The 19,343-nt window shown below is 46.1% G+C and overlaps 1 long non-coding RNA gene across 1 annotated transcript; it reads left to right on the top strand.

The window, feature by feature from the left end:
- Positions 1-995: 995 nt before the first annotated feature.
- Positions 996-14,614, top strand: LOC144162341 (uncharacterized). Its single transcript, XR_013320656.1, has 3 exons — positions 996-1,348; positions 3,450-3,626; positions 11,319-14,614. It is a non-coding gene; the product is annotated as an uncharacterized LOC144162341 (long non-coding RNA).
- The last annotated feature ends 4,729 nt before the right edge of the window (positions 14,615-19,343 follow it).

The raw sequence follows: 19,343 nt of genomic DNA, 5'->3' as shown, positions 1-19,343 counted from the left end.
AAAAAAAAAAAGACACATTTAGGTACGTTGTGACGCTGCCTAATTCATTCGGTACATGCGATAACAGTGCAAGCGGACGTCCGAAGAGCAGGCGCAAGCTCCACAACGCTGCACCGAACTGGTGAGGCGGCGTGTACAGCGCGCCTACAACCTACAAGATGGGGGAGCGAAAGAGGCTGGAAGATTCCCAAGGAGCCAACTACCACAGCCGACGACTGTTCGCACGGTAGGTATCTGTCGCCCGAGGGGGGCGAAGATCTGCAGAGAGAGGGGTTACTCCCGAAGCGGACCCCCTTAAAAAAGAAATGACCACACGGAGGGAGGGGGGTTGCAGTCAGAAGAAAACGAGAAAAAGACGTGTCCCCTCCGGCGGCCCCTTCGACCCCCTCAACGCCACTCCACTCAGACGCACATTCCTACGGGAGCCATCGCGCATTCCATCGCATTTTTTTTTTCTCTCTCAGCGCAAACTATCGCCGTCAAGGAAAAAAAAAAAACTCACTCGCAGGCGTACGCGACAGCTACAACGAAAATAAGCTGAAGCGAAAATAAAAACGCCTGGTAGAAAAAAAAAACTGGCCGACCGAAACACCGCAAGTGTGCTGACACGCCCGATCTGTTCGTTGTAGTGGCGGCGAGACGCTCGAAGAATGGAAACACGTGAGTTTGGGTGAGGGCAGCGCGTAATTCGCGCGACGCAAGAAAGATGAAAACCATAAGCCGAGAGCGAGAGAGAGAGAAGTGGCAAGAAAAAAGTACGGGGAGGACTGAAAAGATCCGAAACGTCCCTCTCACAGCGCCCTCCCTCCTTGCCCACTCTTTCATCAGCCGCTCGAGAAAGAAAGAAGCGTACGCCGCCTTGAGCTGAATCGAAGGGAGGAAGCAAGCAAAGAAGCAAACGAGGAAGCAGAGTAAGAAAGCAAATTTGCTCAAGCGAAAAAGAAACACTGTCGGCGTGGGCGCGCGAGCGAGGGGTCAGTGCGGGCGCGCGTCGCATCCCACGTGACCACCGTGATGACGTCACGGGCCGACGCCCGCGCTCGCGGCCAATGAGGGCGCGCGAGCGGAGTCGAGCCCCCTCACAGGGACCACGCCCTTCGAGGCGGAAAATATAAGCGTGGCGTGAGTCGGCCATCGTACGAGTCGACGACGACGAAGCAAAAAAAGGGCGCTACCAGTCGCCCCGGGAGTCATCACAACCGCCGTTCACCGAGGAAGAAGCTGCGCGGGGTATTATATGCACGCGCCCATTGAGATATATATACATATATACACAAAGCCGCTCCCTGCCTGCTTGCCTGCCGATTACCGTGGCTGCTGCTGCTTCTGTCTCCGGTGGAGTGAATCGGTGCGTGATGTCGCTCTTTTATTTTTTCCCGCTAAAAACCCCTTCTCGTTCCGTTTTGCTCGGTGTCTTCCTCCACACCTGTCACCCCCCTCCCCCCTTTGTCACCTTAGTGAGCCCATTCTGAGTGTTTCGGTTTTGTGTTCTTACGTATGTTCGTGAACAGCATGCAGTGTTGCCCGTCAGTTGCATTCTGACAACTCACCAGTGATCCGGGTCTGCGTCGGCGTTGATTTCCAAGCAGCGCACCAGCGGCCTGATTGGTTATCAAGCGCTTGACGAATTTCTGCGCTCTCTAAGAGCACAGGGCGCCAATGTGGGCTGTATTGCTCGCATAACTTCCGGTAATGAACTGATGCGGGCACTGAGGGGCGTTCGCATCGATTTATTGTTAATCTAGCTTCAATGTTTTCAATTTTGCTGACATATGCGTAATTTATTTTTCTGTACGCGAGAAGGAAGAGGGTGTGTAGGTGTCATCTGCGATGTCATGATTGTTTTCTTAGGCCTTAATTGTTCATGTTCGCTTGAACGTGTAACGGTTTTACCTTAACACCCCAAAAATTGTCAATCGCTGCGAATCTGACAAATATCGAGTTCTACCCATGACGTCACTCAAAAATGTCGATCTGCGTTGTGACGTCACGCTTTATTGCGTAGATCTTGCACTGCGGTAGTTCGCAATGACTACAGGCAAATATAGCAATAGAAGCTTCATTGCAGTTAAGCAAACGCACGGAGTCATTTTGCAGTGTTGAATAGACACGAGCCGTTGCTTAGGCACGAATCATCACGCGGGTGTAATTTTGGTCAACCTTGTCTTCTTGGTGTTGTTGGAAAGAGGTGAGGTTGACAAAAAAAAAACTTGTTCGATGGTGCCGAGCAGTTCAGTCCCCGTATGCGAATGAAACCTGCTCCAGGGAAACCTAAATTAACTGCGTGAATATAAAAACAAAAACAAATCAGAAGCAATTCATACGGAAGGCATATCATTGCTATGCTGAACAGCTTGGAACACCATTCTATATTGATCAATGCCTGCCTCTAGAGAGTCTTCCGTGAAGGCATAATGTCAGTGACCTGTGTTATCGTGCTAAATATAGCAATCCGGGGAGATGCATGTGGACGTCTTCCTTGATGATGATGGATGCCGTGTGAGCATGGCGATGATGCCTCCCTGTTTGTTGCTCTGCTGCTGTCTTTGCATCTGTGCTCAAATCTTTCTTATTGTCTTTTTTTCCCATTCATTTGTCGGCGAGTGACGCAATGAAATGTTTCTCGCTGAGTAACTATTCCCCGTGGTCTCTTAGGTCACAGACGTTCCGTAGTGCTTCTTTATATGGCACGAGGATATCTTCATGTAGCGCAAAGATTTAAGCTTTACCGGGACATTTTCGTGAACTTCTTGGCAGGTGCTTTCACAAAAAAAAGAAAGTTGGGGGCTTCGGGTATACGTTATCATCACGCTAAATTGGCCTCCCCGGTTCCGACATGCTTATTTATCGCGTGTCGTTTCTTTACTGGCCGTTTCGCATTTTATCAAGTCCACGAGTTGCGGCTGCGATAATTAGGTGCCATCGCGATTAGCAACTTGTTTCGAGTTCTAATAAGATAAAACCTCCCCTTCCGCGTCGTAAAACTTTCATTATAATAGTCGTCACCATTCGTTTCGCGACTGGGGATTCAAATCTCCCGCCTCATCGTTAGCTTGTAGCACTCAACTACGGAGTGCCTCGAGTTGAAAGTGTAGATTCTAAACGTACGTAGACCAAGTGCAGCTTCGAAACGTCGCCCCCTCTTCGTTCTATCATTCTGCTATGTTGTCTTTTTATCTGTTATCTTTTGTGTATTATCTTCTACCATCTTTCATCTCTCTCTCTCATCTCCTCAAGCTTCAATATCTGGCCGGCATCTCCCGGCGCCAAAAGTGGAGACGGCTTTCGCGTCTTCCTTCCGTCTTCAAGGGGACCCTGCACTGACCCTATCTCGGAATTTCCTACATTCCTGTCTCCCTCGCCCTCTCTTCTTACTTTTGTTCAGTCCTGCCTCGCGTAATTGGTCCCCTCGCCTCGTTTCCTCTTTGTTTATCCCTCACCTCATTCAGCCCCCGTAACTCGGATTACCCGCTGGTCCCCGAAGCAACCATCCCTGCCCGATCAACCGGCCCCGACGGCGTTCGCCCCGCCCCCTGCCGCTCTTTTCTGGCATCCGTATAATCTCCTCCCCGAGATCATTGGCTCGCCGACGGCGAAATCGGATTCAAAGCTTTCCAAACCAACAGGTATGTGAAGCTGGCGCTGAACGCGGCCCTGCCTCTAACAGCAGGAAACGCGCGGTGTATTCTCTGAACGTTGACCCGGACTGGCGTTAACGTCCAGTGGATGGATGTTTGGGGTTCCGTCGATCGACCTCGCGGCATGACCCCGGGCGGTCCAGAACAATCAGCCTTCCTTCGGGCGCCTTTTGAACCAACTGGTTAACAGTTGAACAGATTTAAGGGCGCCATGAAGAGAAAATACTACTTGGTTCAATTTGGGGGAAAAAAATCTTGCCTTTGGTATTTTCCTCAGCTCTATTCAGCTACGAAATGCATCTTTAACCCGAAACACGCAAGAAATATTAAAGAACTTTCAAATTTCGCGCTACACGACGTAAAAGGAACATAAGTGACATTGAATGAGGGCCACCACTAAAAGCATATAGTTATCACTGTTTATCTGCACGTTAGCATACAAGTCAGTGAGGTTCCGTACTGGGAAGAAAAATTCCCATTTCAAGGTTCAAAATTCCCTGTTTTTAGCATTTTTTCCCCGCAGGTTTGCCGAGAATTCCCTTCAAATTTCCCTGCGTTCTCCTTTTGGAGCTGATTGGCGTTTGCTGGATTCCTGGCGGTTTTGGGCCTTAGCCAGCGCCACCTATGTCTACTTTACGCAGCCTTCCGGACGCAGACGCCGTTCAGAGTATCAGAGTTTCAGCGGGATCTAATTTCTACTATATATGTCCCTCTGCAACATTTGACTACGCATTTCCCGTTTTGTACCAAGCAGCATGCTTACTTTGGGAAATAAGAAGGAATGGTTGGGTAAGTTGGGGTAATTCTAGCTGAGCGTCGGAACTGGTGGAGCAATCTCTTGTTGACAGCACGCGGACTAAAGCGCACCCGAAATAACGTTTTGTATATTGCGCAGGAATACACGCGAACAGGCGTCATCCCTTTAAAAGCCGCCGCCGTTTCGCACTTTGCTAGCTCTTTCTCACGAAGTATTCTTTCCTCTATGCTCCCTCCTGTTTTACGAACTGGATTAGAAGCGGTCTTGGATGCTTTGGTGGAGGGGGAACAGGACTGCAAATATTTGAACATAAATCTTTGTGCAGGCAGTTTGGTGCGGAACTTGAACTGATGGCTGTTTTGGGACCTTGGTCGGGTCTCAGTCAGGCTGCACGTGCAATCAAAGCTCTCTTGGAGTTTCTTCTGAGCACAGAACTGGACAGAGTTTTGTGATTGAAAATTTTGTGCGCATCAAATGACATCTTTTCTTTTTTATAGTTTCTTTTTTTGTTTTTGATTTCTTTTTGTTTTTCTTCTCTCATCTAGCGTAGCAAGCCAGCCGGACGGCTCGGCTAACATCGCTGGTCTTCATTAAAGTTATTCTCTCTCTCTCTAAATCCGGCGAAGTGTTGCGGGAACCTTTTTAATGAAAACAAAGTAATCAATGATGCGAGGTCCGGTTTACTGACATTATTTTTTCATTTTACTTCACGACTCCTAAAATTCCCTGCATCTATTAAAGATTCCCTTTTGACTAAAATTGCAGCCGAATATTCCCCGAACAAGGGAAAATTCCCCACACGAAACTTCACTGATCCAAGTGATACGATAAAAGGTCACTAGAGGCCTCGCTACAATCGCCCAGTCATATTTCTTGGTGATGGCTCAGGTCTTAGGCCGTCAATCACACAAACATGATCCTGTGACGTCATAGAAAAATTGCCGTAAAGTGGCTGGCGAATCGTCACTGCTTCATATGTTTTTTTTCCTCGATTATTTATTTTAAGTTTACGATAATATTAGCATAATTGTTATCGGGATAGAACTTCTTAATTATCCAAACTTTTCTTTTTCCTTCATGGCCCCTTTAAATGTAGCTTGACGCTTAATCGTGGATCAAGAAAATAACAGTTGGCAGTTATTGCGTGCGTCAGTATTTCCTGAAAATGGAACCTTGGCCGAAGAAGCGGTATACGGCATTCACAAAGGTTAGGGATCCCGAAGTATGAGGCCTGTTGAGTGATGGGGAGTACCGCAAGGTGGCATGCTAGCTGTACCCACTTTCATTTAAAGCACAGCCTACTTAGTTGCGCGACAGAAGCTGCTGCAAGTGAGGGCCTGAAAAGCGAATTTGCTTTTCTTCTCTCATGTCCCGTACGCGTGTTTCCAAACGCTTCGCTGCACAGAGCTCCCACGTGACATGTGTGATGTCTCCGCGCGCGCTATTCGTTTGAGCGCCTGCTAAAACGACCCCACCGTTCGGGCTCTGTGGTTTGGTGTAGAATACTGAGTACTGATGCTGACGGCTTGGGTTCCAGCCCCAGCGGGTCTGTGTCTTAGTTTTTTTTTTTCCTTGCTTAATTTTCTTTCTGAATTTAATTTTCTTTTCTAAACTGAATTTTAGCTTTGTTTTTGTTAATGGTGATTTGGTATGTTTTAGGTCGCTTTAAGTTTGGGGCGCAGCAAATGACCACGTTGGAATACCGTTCTACATCGCGCGAAAGCACAAGTCACGTGGTTTCTCTGTGCAGCGAAGAGCTCGGAAATACGCGTTCCGTACTTCCGAATACGCGGCTATATTGAAATAGCGGCAACGTTCTTATGCAGACATGCCGAGACATCCATTAGCTCACTAGGGTATTTGGAAATAGAAACGGTTTTTTTTTTTTTCATCACGGTCATTGAAAACCAACCAAATATACCATCACACCTCCCTATGTTCAGCGTAGCCAATAATTACGCTTAACCGGGTTGGGCTTGATAGACAGCCGGTGCGGAGTCTCAGCGTCGAAGCATAAAATGATGCCGAACTTGGCTCTATTGCTCGAAGCAACACAAACCACAATTTCGCATCTCCATAGCCGTAATAGAGTGGAAAGGTGATGGTCTTATCATTTTGTTTGTATTCTTCATCCGGCACTTCCACGAGTCCTTCCACCGACCTTGGAATGCGTCGACGCTGAGTCAACCATTGTTCGCCGGGTCTCGGCGAACCCGTTTTAGCCGCGGCGTACGGTTGACCGCATACTCGCAGCGTACCGTTACGTCACGGCATCGTCCGCAAGTTTAGGGTTACCCCCTCCCCTTACTGGAAACCTGGCAGGCGGCATCTCGTTTCAACGCCCTTCGCGGAAGAGGGAACGGAAAGAGAGAACATTATGCCTACTTGGCTTGGATTGGATCGCATCGGACTGAATTGTTCTCATGCCGCACCGCACGGGTTTGCGGCATCCGGGACGGAGTGCCGATACGCAAACGTGTGACTATAGCCTAAAACCATCGTCAGTGTTGCTATAAACGCTTCCTCCTCTTGCGTAATCCATTGTAGTTGGAAATCTTAGCTGCAGTAGTGAATTTGTTGAATATGAACATCTTGGACAGAACTGTCTGGTTGGGTTAAACTTGAGGAAGAGGCAAATACACCAACCAAGGGCGTTTGGTTGGTGTATTTGTCCTTGGTTGGTGTAGTTTCCTCTTCCTCGGGAATTTCGCATGGCCGCATAACTGTGCGCATGGGAAACTCTGCTACCACAGAAACCTATGGCGTTATATCCGTAGTACGGTCCGAAGACCCGGAGACCCCTCCACTAAAAGTGTTGGCAGTCCTCCTTCAGGCAAATAAAGCCTACACTAATACTACCGCGGTGCGGAGAAGCGACAATTCGTGAAGCATGGTTCGGAGCAGATGACATATTGGTGTTTTTACATCAAAAGACATTGAGCTGCCACTTCGGAATTTTGCTGCCGCCACTTTCGCTTTTTCTTTTTTTCGTTTTTAACGCTGTCGCCTAGTTCAGTCTAAGTTGCGCAGACCGTCTTCACCGCTTTGCATATCTACTACGTTACTCGCGCAACCCGAAAACCTTGTGAAGTTGGCTTGTCCACACAGCCTTGAGTCAAAACGGCAAAGCCCGATGCGATTTGATGCAGAGAAACTGAAAAAAAAAAAAAAAAAACGCGTCAGTTTCGTTTACGGAACTGCTTCAAATGGAGTGCCAGATTGGCTGCGTTTATAAGAAAAAGATTCAGCGATTCAAGCAAGTTCCACTGACTCAAATTTTTAGAAATCATTTTATGACGAACAACAAGGAGAGACACAGAAGGCCTGAATTCAAAGCGGTAACTTAACCGTCTATTTTCCGCGCGTGTGGTTTTGCTATAATATGTGCAGTACGAGCGATACTTGCCCGAAATCAGTATACGCGCGCGATTACGATATTGTTGTGTTGTCACGTGACCCAGTTCACCCCAACCCCCTTCCCCCGCCTTCCTCTTTATCGCATTAAAAAAAAATCATGTTGCGTAGTTGTTCCATTATTGTGTTCATCTCCTGCTGAACTCCCCCAAATTTTGACCCACCTCGGCACTTTTTTCTTTCTGGAGCCAATCGTCAGTAGAACAATCCGCCACAGCGAAGTCCGCTGACCTCGAGCTGGGCTTGTTTTGCAAGCTCCCGCGATCCGCTGACACGAGCTGTGAGCCGCCACAGGCAGCGGAGAGCAGTTGCGGAATTCATTCGAGAGCACCGGATGTTTTGCATGAGCGAGAAAGCACGTGCGCGACACATATGATACTCCGTACACCCTTCCGGCACGATACATAGCATTGCGGAGAGTCAGTGCCTAACAGCCTTGATCCGCTGCATATTTTGAGCAGGTCAGTGACACCCCCCTAGAACAACGTTGCCCCCCCCCCCCCCGGCAGACTATTGTTACAGGCGCGCGCTGCTCTCTGAGAGTTTCAAATTTCCCGCGTTACTACAGCGACCATCCGCTAAAGGGAAAAGCGATTCGTTGTAGTTCCCGTATACTATTTGTGCATAGAGTTGTTCTTGCGCTTTTGACGTTTCTTATTTGCCGCGCTCTGCCACTTGATCGCCTGTTTCTGCTAGCGTGAGCGCGTCCCGTGGTTGTCATTAATAATTCTTGACTATTCCCGGTGGCCATTCCCGCCTCACCATACTCCTAAAAAAAACATATATATTTAGAGAATATGGAAAGGAATAGCCGCTGATTTGCAACTAATATATTTACAGCTTATTTACAATCTTCAATTCACAGTGCAAACAAGAAACGAGGATGATAGGGAGAGCGCTGTGAATTCAAGATTATGGAACACCAACTCGTCCGAGCATCAACTTTAACCAGTAATATTCACAACCTCTACTTACAACTTAGCCAGACATCTGCACTGTAGTGCATGTTCTTATTCGCACGACCCGTAGCCTATATTCGCACGTCTGTATAGTTGATCATTCAATATGTATTGATTGATTATAGGGTCAAACGCGCCGACGCAACGGAGACGATGGGGCGCGCCGTAGTGGAGGGCTCCGGATTCGTTTCGACCACCTGGGGATATTTAACGTGCGCCGAAATCTCGTACACCCGGGCGTTTTTGCTTTTCGCCTCCCTATGAAAAGCGATCATTCCATATGTAATGCGCTACTGCGAAGAAAAAAAATGGGGGTGGCGTACATCAGTGGCTATCGAGCCACGACAGGCTTTAGAATCTGTATGCCGAAAGCTCAGGGAATTGTGCGATGACATTGCCTGCTTCGCGATAGTTTACATAACTGCCATTCCTTTGCAGTTTCCTCAGCGACCGCAATTCGCACACGGCCTGCACGAGAGTCATTCACAGTTATTCCGCATGTTATCGTTGTCATGAACCGTCGCGTGCACCAATATTAAACTATCGTTCTCTCTTGAAAAACGCTCATGTTCGCGTGATCAACAGCCTAAGAACGACCAGGGACTTTTAAAAAAGTACACGTAGACATTCCGGAGTGGCATTGCACCCCTTTAAGTGGTGTACATCTGTTCCCGTTAGAGGGGGCGCGCTAACTGATAGCGTCTTTGTGAGAATTAATTACGTTTCTGGTCTCCATCTGTGTTTGAAAACCAATTCCATTCGAAAGGACGACGAGGATCGCGTTCCTTTAGATTCCACGCCTTGACTAAAAAAGAAACGTCTACCTGTTAATTGCTCATGCGCAACCATCGGTCGTCTGCGTGGATCGTCTGCGCGCCATAAAACGGTCCTCCGTCGTCTGGTTCTTAGTGAGGCGTGGTGATGACGTCACAGCCGCGGCGCTGGCACGCTGCCGGAGGCATATCAAGCTGAATGGAACACGCCCTTCGGAAAATTACGGCGCGCCTCGCATTCAGAGAAACAAGTGAGTTGCGCCACAGATGGCTTCTTGATGAGGGATCGCCAAACTATATTCGAAATGTTACTTCACGGCGTTACTAAGGTGGCGGGGGTCTGAATTTCTCTGTAGCGAGCTAAAAGGATACCTGGTTACAAAATGGCCTCGAAAGCGGCAAAGCTATACCTTGTTGCCTTTTTCCTTGCCCTCTTTTCTTGAAGAAGGACGTCCTCGCTCTCACCTGGTGTGACGATTCCGCGAGAAAGTTCCAACTTGGTGTATTCTCAAATATCTACCACAGATTAGCAGATTGACAGCGTGAAACTTTAAATATCTGCAAAACAGTTGCATCATTTTGGCGTTCTGTTTTGCTTGTCTTGTTCTGTCTCTTCAGCTTAGGAAGGTGAAATCACGAACAAGCAAAAGAAAAATTTGTGCATGTCTGAATTCAATGCTTGTTTTGCATTATATCTAGGAAGACGTGCGTCTCCTCAGATATAATTTATATTTTCATTTTTATTAACTTGAGCAAACAAAAAAAATAATACCGACCTCCAAGTTTGCCAGAGCCCCCTAAGGTTGGTCATTTGGATTAATTCTTTCACGAGTTTGGACAGTTGGAAAACGCTGTCATCACGTTCATAGAGTTTTTAAAACCCGGTGGTAGACGAAAACACTGTGCTCTGCAATACAGAAAACAGGTTTAAATCAATCAATCAATCAATCAATCAATCAATCAATCAATCAATCAATCAATCAATCAATCAATCGATAAATCAATCGATCGATCAATCAATGCGACGGACTGCAGTAGTGACGGTGAAAAACCCAGTAAAGCGAGAATTCGAACAAAGGAAATCATTATAACGAGGTTTCGCGGTACTACTAACCATGCTAATAATAATAATAATAATAATAATAATAATAATAATAATAATAATAATAATAATAACAATAATAATAACAATACATTAACCGCAAGGACGGCAATTTCCCTAAGTGAAAGCAAACGGCGTCACATTCTTGCGTGACCGTCACGCCCAGCCATCCGTACACCCCTTCCTGCATCGTACCGAGGTCTGTGAGAATAGACATTTCGTCATCCCTTTTTCTTTTTTTTAGGCCCGCCTGAATACGTGACTTTCGGCACACACGCTCCCAAAGCCTACAGATTAGCAGGGCGTACACGCTTAATAGCACGCGCGCACAGAACGCACTCGGCGTGCATTCCGCTCAAAGGGAGAGTATGGGCGCCCTCTCTCTCTCTCTCTCTCTCTCTCTCTCTCTCTCTCTCTCTCTGACCAAGTAAAAAAATTCAAAGACGTTTCGGAACCCGCACGGGGTTCCTTGTTCACGTCTTTGACCTTATTTACTTGTTCAGTGACTGCATTACCGTTTCTTCAAGCATTTGAGTAAAGCGATTTCATTATAACAAGGCTATACTGTATTACACTTCTCAACACATAGGTTAATCTAACCGCGACCCTTTTCCCACGTGTGCGAACGGCAACACCCCTAACCGCGCAGTTTTTCTTTTACCGTCTCGTGAACAGGGGCAGCTGCTTCAAGAACGAAAACTTTGACCTCTGCGCCGAAGCCCTGCTTCTCAAAGACGAGATGACCGACCTCCGGCGAATGATCAACTACGTCTACGGATGATATAGCCCACTCCCCAACCCCACCCGCCTCCAGCCGGCCGCCGTTTATAGATACGCAATTCAACACGGAAATTTTAAAGACAGATAAGCGCTCAGTAGAGTAGTACAACAGAGAGATATTTTTCTCACCTCTACTGACGCTGATAACGTAAAAAGCGAAAAAAAAAAAAAGGAACCGACACAACGAACGACCAAAACAAGTCGACGTGGTCCTCCAAGCATCATCCGTCCAGAAACGAAAAACTGTTTACGACAACGAGCTTTTGCTTTGGTATTCTGTATTATACGTAACTTATTTCACAATTTTATCTCCTGAAAACGACTCTTCCGAGTGCTGTATGCGGTTGAGAAATGCGCGGAGCGTTTAGCGAAGGGCTAGTGGGGTCCTGCGTTTTGTTTTCTTTCTTTTTGTTAGGCCTAACCATTCAATCCCAGTTCATTTCTTCATTGTGTTATTTATGCGCTCATCTGCACGTTTCGTAAAGGACAGCTCTCGGCGCCTGCGCTAGAGTCTGCTGTTCCGTCGATCGCATCTCTGAGGTTCAGCCATGCCGAGGTTTGAGGCCCGCGGCTTTGCGCGAGCGGCTGCGCAACGGATCGGCTTGGATTGCAAGCCGGCGCGGTGACGATAATGCTATGTTCTCGGTGACCATATCCGCCGCGGGAAGCTCGAGGCTCTGCAGGATTCGAGTAGTTGCACTATAGTAGATTATACTCTTAAATTGTGCGATCCCTTAAAAAGAAGCGGGAAGTTCAAGGTTCTGCAGGTTATACAGCGTAAGAGTACTTGCACTGAGCCAGAGTAGCGTCAACTTCGTAGTTAAGCGACCCCTTCAAAAGAAGCCATTATGTGGAATCACAATGTTTATGGTAAAAACAGGCGATAGATTCGCATCGGAGGAGCGGTTGGAGGCTTTCAGGGCGTCAGATGCTGGAAAAATTGTGTGTTCAATCGTTTGCGAACGCACCGGACGGGAAAACACAAGTTGCCAAGGGTTAAGACGCGGTCCGGTAGCGGAGGCACGTTTGCGGCTGAAGAGAATGTGGTTGCCGCTGGATATGCTCATAAATGAATATGCGATCCCTATGGAATAATTTAAAAGGAAAAAGTCGCGGCGTACGCGTTCGAGAGAAAGGGAAGAATAGTTCAGTGTTTCAAACTAGCAGTTCGACTTAGACGCTGTATTTGCGAGTTTGCAAAATAATGCATTGGGCAGAGGAAGTTTCGCCCGAGATGTTCAATTTAGGAGTATTCGGGCTGCGGATCGGGTGTTTCTAATCAGTTCCGCACGGAGTGTACTGCATATGAAAGGCGCTAACGTGCTTCTGCAACCGCTGCGAGGATTATGTGTTGCTTTACGGCAAGGGTTAGGAGGAAAGGGTTGGCAACACTCTGGAAACTACCTTCGATGGACGAAAGCAAAATGTAGCTTTTAGAGGCATCACAGTAAAAAAAGAAGATCAGGGGAAACATTTACGTCGTTAAAACGAGGTTAAAAATGCAAATCTTTGATTCATGTAAACAGTAAGACGTGAATATGCAGTACAGACTTTCAAATGTGAAATATTGCGATCGACAAAAAGAACACGGACACTATGTAGGCCGTACAGTATTTTCATGTGGATGCCAATCTTGATTGGATACCCTGATGTTCTAAATAGGCAATAATCTGAAATGTGTGAGCTTAGTGAACCCGCACGACGCTGTGATTTGCTGATCGTGCCGCGTCCAAGCCTCCGGTTCGCGGTAGTTTCACTTTGCATCGCCTCTTGAGCATCTTAAAGATGCGCTTATTCCTATCAAATCATTTTGATTTCTTGACGTCCAGGGAGACATTAAACGCTAAGAAAAACAGATCTTCGAGCTTCCAGCGCGGATAACACCGAGAACATAGCGATATAGGATATGTAGCTCGCGCGGAGCAATGTTTTTGTTGGATGTGTTCCTATGCATGCGAGATTCGTATTTTTATTGCTCTTTTAATCGAGTTTTATTGTACACGTCGTAGGCAGCAATTTTGTTGGTTGTTGCTTTTTTCTTCTTTTGTGTGACAGTCTATGATTTGAGAGCATATCTGTATTTTATTTTGTATGCTGGTCACCGAATGAGATTAATGATTGTGCCTTTTGTTTTGGAATTTGTGTTTTTGCGTTGTGTTTTGCTGTTTAGTGTCTCTCCAAGAGATAACGCAAGGTGTGACGCGTGTACATACAAATGTAAAAAAAACAAGAGCGGTTATCGAACAAGTCCCCTATTTTATACACAATCAACATGGAAGATTCTGTATATTGCATCGAAATGTACGAAGCTTTTTTTTCGGGGATACCAGTATTATTTATTTACTCTACCCACTCCCTCCTTATTTATGTTTAAGTTATATAAATTTCGTGTACAAATTAGAATAGACTTAAAGGAGCGATGATGACGTTCTTAAAATCACCTTTTGTTGTTCTGCGTCCGGCTTTTAGCAAACCTTGCATGGACAATACCTGCGCGTACTACGAACTCCCTGATTTGATGATGCATTTGATTGGTTTTTTGAGATGTATGCGCAACTCTGTATCGCGTTATTTTTGACAGTTAGTGCGTTAAAAATTGTATTTCCAATGTAAAGACACCGCACCGAACGGTGTCTACAACCAAGAAACAGTGTCTACAACAACGGAACGGTGTCTTGCGTCTTGCCACTTAATGGAACAGACTCTGCACCTCTTACCAATTAAGTTAACAGTGTCTACACTAAGGGAATGGTGTCTTCATCAAACGAACAACGTTTACACCAACGGAACGGTGTCTTCGTCGCACACAGGCAAAGACAGCATTCCCTTTTGCGTATAAAAGCCGAGTGCAGACAATAATGGTGAAAAAACATTTTGTTATACAAACAACGACCCTGTTATCTTGTTTCTGCTGTATTTTCTTCTGTTTTTACTCATTTGCACCATGCGTCAATTGTAAAAAAATGTATTTTCGGATTTCTGTGCATCGTGCCCTGTGGTTTAGCCTTTGTACGAATGTGTTGAAGCCGCCGAAGAAAAAGATGAACGAGGAAGGAGAGAAAAAAATTATAATATATATATATTTACACATGAAAAACAAAAGAGAATGAAGAAAAGCTCTCGGAGACCTTTTCGAATACAGAAAATGTGCTCCCTCCCGCAAACGAGGGCACACGAGCGACGAAAAAAGAGAAATAAAAGACACAACTGAGGCGCAATTTCGCGCTCTCTGCATCACACACCTGCGCTCTGCTTCTTTCTTTTTTAAAATACAAAACTGCGCTGTCCATTAAAAAAATGAATATTTTCAGTTGCATTTAGGTGTCATCATCATCATCACCAGCCTATCTACGCTCACTGCAGGGCAAAGGCCTCTCCCATTAATCTCCAACCACTCCGGTCCTGTGCTAACTGCGACCAATTTATCCCCGCAAACTTCTTCATCTCATCTGTCCATCTAACTCTCTGCCGCCCCCTGGTATACGTACGCTTGCCTTGTCTAGGGATCCACTCTGTTACCCTTAATGACCAACGGTTATCTTGCCTTCGCATTACATGCCCTGCCCACGTCCATTTCTTCTTAATTTCAACTAATATGTCCTTATCACGCGTTTTTTCCCTGACCCACTCCGTTCTCTTCTTGTCCCTTAAGGTTACACCTATCATCTTCCGTTACATTGCTGGCTCAGTCGTCCTCAATTTAATTTGAACCCTCTTAGTGAGCCTCCCAAGCTTCTTCTCCGTAAGTGAGTACCGGTAAGGTGCAGCTCTCATGCATGTTCTTCTTCAGGCACAATGGCAGGCTGCCATTCATTATCTTTTATTGATCACGCATTTAGATGTAATAAGACTATTATCGATTGGACAACATGAAAACGTTTATGTGAATCCATAAAATAATACCCCTACTTAACAAACATACCATCACAGACAGGAGCCACTGTTACGAAGGCTGAAAAATGAACGACAGGTGGTGCCGCGACACACATGTCCCGCTCATGACTCCACAAATCTTCAATCCTGATCAGTCAAGTTCATTGGCGGCGTATAAATTTGAAAACTTTTGCACGCAGCTGTGCACGCGCGAAATTAACACCTGAAAATTTTTGTTAGAGAGACAAATAATGATTTATTGGAGAGTTTAGCTCCAACCCAAACAGGAGCTGGCTACTCCAAGCATTCGAGTGTACAAAAGGTACAATACTTGTGATAAGGAACCACAAGGCTAGAGTAAGTACACTGAAACACAGCAGCGACTGAAAGATCGCACGCGCACTCATTAACTACTTGCTATGTATAGTACACAAGCACACACACACACACACACACACACACACACACACACACACACACACACACACACACACACACACACACACATATATATATATATATATATATATATATATATATATATATATATATATATATATATATATATATATATATACATGTTTCCTTACAGCAGCGGAATATAGTCCAAACAACCTATATACATCTCTACACAAACAATACAGAATGGCCACGATGCGACACAGATAATTTCGCCAATATACATAACACCCTTGTGTGCTTCCACACCCATTTCGTTTGGTTGCGTACTTTGTCCCACGGACCAAACAGTTTCTGAAATGATAGGGGTGTCCGCTTCTGCCATTTGTGTAAACAGGAAGAAGGACTGTCATAACCGTGATTTGTGACGTCACACTCTACACACAAAAAAGGCGGGAGAAACGAGAGACAAAGAACTGGTGCTATAGCGAATTTCTAAGCAACAGAAGCAGCTTCTGCCATGGGATGAAAGGTGACGGAAACAACAAAAGGTTCCGTTATTACTTTTAAAGAAAAAATATAGTTAGCTTTCGGCATTCTGCTTAAGAATGAGCTGGATTTAGCTTCGCTGTAGAAAATACATTTCAAGCGCAGTATCAGGAGCTACACTACCCCTAACCAGTCAGCCTATTCGGACGGAATTTGTTGCATGTGAAAAGACCAACCTTAAATGCGGTAGACGCTGTCATGGAATTTTCAGTTGGCTCCCGATTTGTTCGAAATAATTGGGTGAAAACCACCAATTTTTGGCCAAAAAATTCTTCTATACAACGTCACTACCTATAGTAACTCAGTGCGGCAGTCAGGTTGTTTTATTGTCATCCCATTGAGGAATTTGTTTTTTATTGTTATCCTATTGAGAAGAAGGTAAGTGGGCAGTTTAGTCTGGGGTTAAATTGCATGTTCTATCGGCCTTGTGCGATTTAAATCTTAAGGCTTAATTTTTATTTTGAGAATAATGCACCCAATAAACATAAATTTCTAAATTTGAATTTTTAGTTTTCACAATGTTAGTTCTCCCTCTCCTTTTTCTTGTTCCCCTTCCCGCAAAAATATTATATATATATTGGGACGGCCTTACTGCTATGTTGTAGAAGGCATGACTCGCCATCCTTATCTGTAGGCCCTAAGATCTTAATGCCATGAGTAGTGGAAGCAGTCCGGAGTTTTGTGTGGGCTCAGCACAGTCATTACTGAGAATTGACACTCCATAAATTGACCGAAATTCACCAGACTGGCAGCCAGACACTCGTAGAACATTTCAGGAGCTTTTTTTTTTTCAAAATGAGTCGAATACACCTGAACAGAATATCAAAAACAAACGAAAATTTGTTAACAGACCTAAACGCAACGCTGTCAAAGCTAACTTCCTCTGGCTGACATGTAAACCATATCATATAATTGTCATTACGTTCCCTTTTGCCGCCTACTGGGCCCTGAACTTGCTGAGCACTCCATTTTACAATGCTTACACGCTATGACGGGTTGAGACGAAACGCCGTGCGAGAGAGAGAGAGAGAGAGAGAGAGAGAGAGAGAGAGAGAGAGAGAGAGAGAGAGAGAGAGAGAGAGAGAGAGAGAGAGAGAGAGAGAGAGAGAGAGAGAGAGAGAGAGAGAGAGAGAGAGAGAGAGAGAGAGAGAGGCCGACCCCATGGGAGTCAGCAATTCGGACCCTGCTATTCAGACTAGGGCCTGTTGATCTTCAGCTGTAGAGCTGTGCAGCGCGGCCGTGCGACGAGCGTTCATCGAGCGGACGGTGGGGGCTGAGCCTGCACAGGTTATACTTGTTGTGATGTGTATTCATTAAGCTTTATTACAATCCGTGCCTTCACCTTCACCATCGCCAGAGGGGGAGTTTGGGCTGGGAGTTGGAGGATGAGGGGGGGGGGTGGGGGAGGGCAGTGAGTGTCTCGATTAAATGTGATCCTGTATGCCAGCCTCTCGAATGTAGAAGAGAAAAGAGTCGAGGACCATCTCCCTGCGCTCTGTAGACCCTTCGGGATGGGTCCACTCCTCCCGCAGCGTTTGCGGCCTGACTTGATTGACGTCTCCCTAGGCAATGGTCAGAACGCAGCGTTGCCTCGGTAGACTTCCTCGCCTTCTGTCCGCTGGTAAAATATTGCCATGTATTGCCCGCGCAATCGCGATAATCCAAAACTCCATAAATTTCCTTACAACCCACACAACAAAGCAGCCTACCATGAGCATGCAGTGTGCAGCTGAAGAGAAAAAAATAACGCCAAGGACCCCTCGATCACTGTTTGAAGGGGCCGTAAAGACAAACCACAGTCTTGTTCAATTTATTACAACTAGCATTTTTTAACTCACTCAGCTCCATATCCGAAACGAAAGGCGTTTAATTTTTCAATACATAAAGCCCAAGAAATAATGAAAAACTTTCAAATTTCCCACTACAGTGACGCAAAGCCGGCAGCAGAACCGCAGTAGAGGCCAGCTTCACGTTAGCGTTAATTAGCATTAGCGTTAATTAGCATTAGCGCACGTTAGCGTTAAAGTGATACGATCGAAATAACCTGGAGGCTCCACTACAATCACCCAGTCATGTTTCTTGGCGTTGGTGTCAGTCTGCGGCCACCAATCACACAAGCAAGATTCTGTGACGTCACACAGATGTCACCGGAAAGTTACTGCTGAGCCGCCATTGCTTCGTCCGTTTCCTTTAACATCTCTATTATTTGTTTGAACTTGGCGATAAAATTGTTATCTCTGTTATCGGTGCAAAGCAGTCTCTTTTAATCAACCAAACATCTAATTCGTCTTCATGGCGCCCTTAAGAGCTTTCCCAAGACGGCGGCGGAGAAAAGAACTTAGTGAAAGTGGGAAAAACGAGCTCTGCGAAGAATGGAGCCACGAGGCACACGAATTCTGAAGTCGGGTTTTTACGCCGCAACTGGTCGTAGGAGGCGGCCGCCACTTAGCTTTGGACGAGGAGGTGTGCGCGCCCACGAGGAAAACTATCTCCGCAGCTGTGTATATAGACACTCGAGAGGTCAACGACAAGGCAGCTATACTTAGGGCTCAGAACGAGCGATAACATGCGCATTCACGGGGGACGCCACCGCACACGAGAGCCGCTAAAGGCAAGGAAAAAAGCAAGGAAGGTCGGGGACCGGACCTCTTCTAAGTGTCTCCTAATGGGCCCGAACACGGGCATGCAACAGAAGGAAAAAATGACAGAGTCAGTGAATATAATGGACGTGCACATTCCTTAATCATGACTGGTTATGCAATACTAGCTTGTTTTGCGGAATGTGTAAGGAACGGCGAAATGGGGGGGGGGGGGAGTGGAACCGATGGCGGTAACTAAAACCTAATGACCTTACAAGCAACGTTTAGAAAGTTTTAGCGCAATGTCTTTCTTTGCATTACCGCTAAATGGTAGCTCCAATAAGAAGTGTGTGTAAATGAAATGCCTGCCTATCGTAGTGAAGGCGGTCGGTTCCATGTACTGGCGTACTCCAGGGGAGGGGGGCGGGTGCGGTGCGGATGGTTATACGATTCCCACGACGCGGCTATCATTACATAACGAGTGGCGATACTTACGTTGCTGTCGAAACTACAGACCAAA

Source organism: Haemaphysalis longicornis, unplaced genomic scaffold (genome assembly GCF_048455015.1).
Source record: "Haemaphysalis longicornis isolate Haplotype H1 unplaced genomic scaffold, Haemaphysalis longicornis Haplotype H1 scaffold_12, whole genome shotgun sequence".
In the NCBI taxonomy this organism is placed as follows: Eukaryota; Metazoa; Arthropoda; class Arachnida; order Ixodida; family Ixodidae; genus Haemaphysalis; species Haemaphysalis longicornis.
The sequence above is the reverse complement of the archived record's forward strand: the minus strand, read 5'-3'. Positions and strand labels throughout refer to the sequence as shown.